This window comes from Pseudopodoces humilis, chromosome 3, assembly GCF_049639895.1.
Source record: "Pseudopodoces humilis isolate 2021_Gansu_Grassland_sample_001 chromosome 3, ASM4963989v1, whole genome shotgun sequence".
NCBI classification, from domain to species: Eukaryota; Metazoa; Chordata; class Aves; order Passeriformes; family Paridae; genus Pseudopodoces; species Pseudopodoces humilis.
In genome coordinates this window covers 43,420,040-43,424,279 of record NC_142202.1, presented here as the reverse complement: position 1 = coordinate 43,424,279, position 4,240 = coordinate 43,420,040, and the positions used below count along the sequence as shown (strand labels likewise).

The 4,240-nt window shown below is 38.3% G+C and overlaps 1 protein-coding gene across 6 annotated transcripts in view; it reads right to left on the bottom strand.

Annotated features, from left to right (window-relative positions):
- Nucleotides 1–4,240, bottom strand: part of DISC1 (DISC1 scaffold protein) — a 193,052-nt gene that overhangs the window by 5,010 nt on the left and 183,802 nt on the right. The window lies entirely within an intron of this gene.

The following is a 4,240-nucleotide window of genomic DNA, read 5'->3' as shown; positions in this document are numbered from 1 at the left end:
TGGAATTTCTATCATCTCTAACACACAGGTTATATCTGGATAAACAGCTTCACCCATTTTAAAAATACAAATAAACAGTTTTGCATGGGTCAACATGCAAATGTGTCCTTCGTGTTTAAATTGTCTATCCAGTGCTGCAAATGTTGAGCCATTATCCAAGGAAGGAGTTAAAGCAAGTTCCAACTAGGAATATTTTCTAGTTCTGCTGTCTACCTCTGAAAACTGAAAAAAATCTCCACAAAGTCAAATAAGCAGTAAATTAAAGTACTTGGGAACAAGAATAACCCATATCCACAAAAATGCAACCCATATTCAACAATGTTGCAGGTTGAACATTGTCTTGCTGGAAGCTTTTCACCTATTTGACTTTGTCTCTTTGAAAAATTGAGCATCGTCTCAGAGCCCACAATTTGCAAGCAGATAAAAAGCAGATCAAATTACTGTAGAGACACTTAAGTTTTGGAAAAAATGGGATCATTTTGTTCAAATGCAGCTTCTGATCTCTCAGCCCAGATGTTTAGGGAAAAGAGACAAAAAGTAGATACTATCAATCAGTTGCCTTCCTATAGGAAAGGTTAGAAACTAAGAGTACGTATTATAAAATAAAAGACATTGGAAGGACAATGAAGGACAACTACTGCTCTAAGGGCCAATGGGATTTTGGAAAGTAACTGCATTGTTTGATGCAATTACTTATATCAAAGTAATGCAATGAAGAAGTTAATTCTTGAAGAACAGAAATAATCTGAAAGAGGTTTTTGGTTGGGTTTTTTCTTGTTTTTAACCTGGTTAACTATTCCACTTGCTTCTAAAAGCCAAACAGTGGCTGCAGACAGAAGCTCAGCTCAATGTCCTACCACCTAACTGCAAGTGTCACTCCCAAGCCCAGGCACCAGCACCCATGGAGGGGCTAAGCCAGCTGCAAAGAAGTTCTGCAGAAAAGGACCTTGAGGTCATGGTGGACAGTAAACTGCACATACATCAGCAACGTGTCTTGTGGCAAAGGTGCCCCACAGCCTCCCAGGCTGGATTAACAAAAACACAGCCAGCTGGCAGAGGGAGATGATCCTTCCCCTCTAACCAGCACTGCTAAGGTCCCATCTGGATGTTGTGGGTTCCACAATAAAAGAGAATGATTTACTGGAATGACTCCAGCATGGGACTGGTTTAATGGACTTGGGTATCCATCACATGAGGAGATGCTGAGAGAGCTGGGACTCCTCAACCTGAAGAAAAGAAGGCTTGCAGGATACTACCATTGGTATAAACAGCTGAAAGTCAGGAATGAAGAAGAGGGAGCCAGACTCTTCTGACTTTTTTCTTGTTCACTGACAGAACAAGAAGTAACAGGGAGAAATTCCAAAATAGGAAATTGAATCAGAATTCACTAAAACATTCTCTTTGTTTAAAGGTGGTCAAACACTATATTGCACTATCAGGTTGTGGAGTGCCCATCCTTGGGGATATTCAAAATTGGATTGGACAAAACATCCTGGACAACTTTCTCTAGGTGACCCTGCTTGAGCAGGGAGTTGGACCAGATGATTTCAAAAGGTCACTTCCAATTACACAGCTCTTTGACTGTGTGTGCTACATGCCAAAGGACCAGTGAAGAGCCAAGACAATTCAGTAAGTCTTTTGAATGACTGGGGTTTTGGCCTTTTTGAAGAGCACTCTTGGGAGCAAGGGAAAGACACTAAGCAAGTCCCTGCTGTTTCTGTGAGACCTGTGTGGTGTCACAGCAAGAGAGAAAAATGGCTTTTGGAAATCCATCACTTCTCCTCACAAAATACAGGGGTATTTGCAGTAGTGCAACCAATTAAAATTTTCTCAATCACCCCCTTGATTACTGTTTCCCTCCTTCACATTCATGAATGTTATTTCTACAAAATAAGATAGTACCCCTGCCATGCAAAACCCAAAATACTCGCCCAAAAAACTACTCAACAAAAAAAACTACAACAGAATGACTGCTACATATTGAAAAATGGAACCCTTCAGTGGTCTGAATATCAGCTACTTTCAAATTGCTTGTTCCAGCAGAAAATAGAAGGCAAAGAAGTTGTAGCACCTGAGTGGAAATACACTGACTCTATCACAGCATAAACTATAAAAGTAGAACTATGTTCTCTGTGTGACATGCAGAGGGAAGGGCCCACCCTCCTGTCATCTAAAATAAAATCGAAGAGGGTGCCATTGCCACCTCTAACACTTGGAGGATCCCAAAATCTCTTACAGGTTCACCCAGAGTGAGACTCCTCACTGAGCTACAGCCAGGGCTCAGTTTTACATGAATCTCTTGAAAACCTGCTCTGGTGTAAAGCAAGACTTGTATGGGAGCCTGCTGCAGGATAAAGGTGAAGGGTTAGCAAAGTGACCTGCAACATTTAATGGATATTTAGGCACAAAATCCTGCTTTCAAAATAACTGATTAAAATGCCTATTTTAGGGCAAGGAAAGAAGATTGTTTTTGTAGTAATACCACGTGTTTTCTTCCAACAAAGCATTTCCACCAAGAGCAACTATTACATGCATTCAAATTGTCCATCAAAATGTAACTACTAATTAAGAACAAAAAATGACTGTGAAATTGCAATATAGACTCCATTTAATTTTAGTGGTAATTCCAGGCCTTTACTATCAGGAAAGTAACACCTCTCATCAGTTCTGCAGACACCAGAACAAGTCACCTCTCATCCTTTGGTTTTCCCAATTAATGATGTGGACTGTTTTCATACACTCATTAATGATCAACCATAATTGACTATTTTGTAGGTTTATTTGGTTATACTACATAGAATTTAGCAAATATGTCATAGTGCTACAGAGAACTCTAACATCCAGTCCCATGCCCCTATTGTTTGATGCTTTTTATATAGAAGGGCAGTTTAGTGGTTTTTGTGAAAAATTTCAACAATAAATTAGAATTGCAAGTGGGTCTGTGCCTATACTCAGGGCCAAGACATATTGCTGGATTTCTCCTTTGTTCAGGTTGTGCTGGCACTTACAATGAGCAGCGTGGTTGATTTAAGTGTGCTATGCCATCAAAACATAGAATGAAAAACAATGACATCTGGGTTTTTTCTTCTAATACAAACTTAATTATTAATCAAAGCTATGATACACACTAAACATTGGCAAATGGCTCAAGAGCAGCAGGAATTTATTTTTCTCAGTGGAGTCTTTGGAAGTCTTTTAATAATAAGACCACAGGACTAATTTATATCTGTGCAGCCCCCAGTTAGATATTTGACCTAATATATTTTGTAACATTTATGTGTAAAGCAGTTTTTTGGGAGGAATATGGGAAGGATGAAAATAACCAGTGAATGGACTTGGAAAAATTTATCCTGCTTTCATTACTATTTCAGGTCTTTAAGCTCCTGCTCTCAGGAGTTCTACAGATTTTTAATGTAAGACTGCATGATTGCCCAGTATCTGTGTTAGGAAATTGTTTTATCTAAGATCAAATAAATTACAACAACAGATTCATCTATTAAATAAATTCTTCTGCCAAGGCTAATTGTTGTCTCTTATCTTAGTGCTAGTTCCTGCAATACAGTCAAGTTACCAATGAGTGAAAGCTAATTTTATAGGCACTGCACAGTCTTTATATAAAAAAACCCAAAACAATCTACAGGTCTGTGGCACTCTGGTAGCTATTTTTCTAATTCCTTTTTGAAGTACAGCACAGTGATTACATGTACCAGATGGTAACATTTTATGCACATTGACCTGGACTACCTCTGAAATAGCAACTGAATGTTAATGAGGGGTAGCTGAATTGCTGAACTGCTTCTTTGTACATCCCTATGTTTTAAACATGGTTTCTTATTTTGTGACTGATGGTCTTGCTAAGACCAGGATATCACACACTGTGCATTTCTGTATTTAGATAACATGTGTTGAATTTCACTGATAGAGGAAGTCAGATCTCTATCAGAAAACTGTGGCTTAAAATGAGACTAATCTACAACTCTCCTGAAATTTCCAATTACTAATTTTATTTTTTTACTAACTCTTGCAGTCTCAACAGCTGTGAAGAAATAGGCACGCTCCATAGAATGTAAGAAACACTATTTCGCACATATGTAGTGTATTATCTTCTGGAACCAAAAATGCAGTTTTCCAGCTTATTTCACCTTACCTAAAAAGTAATAACATAGTAAAGTATAACTATGATCAGATGTGACTGTTCAGTTTGAATATTAACTTAAGTCCCCTGCAAAGAACCTGTAAC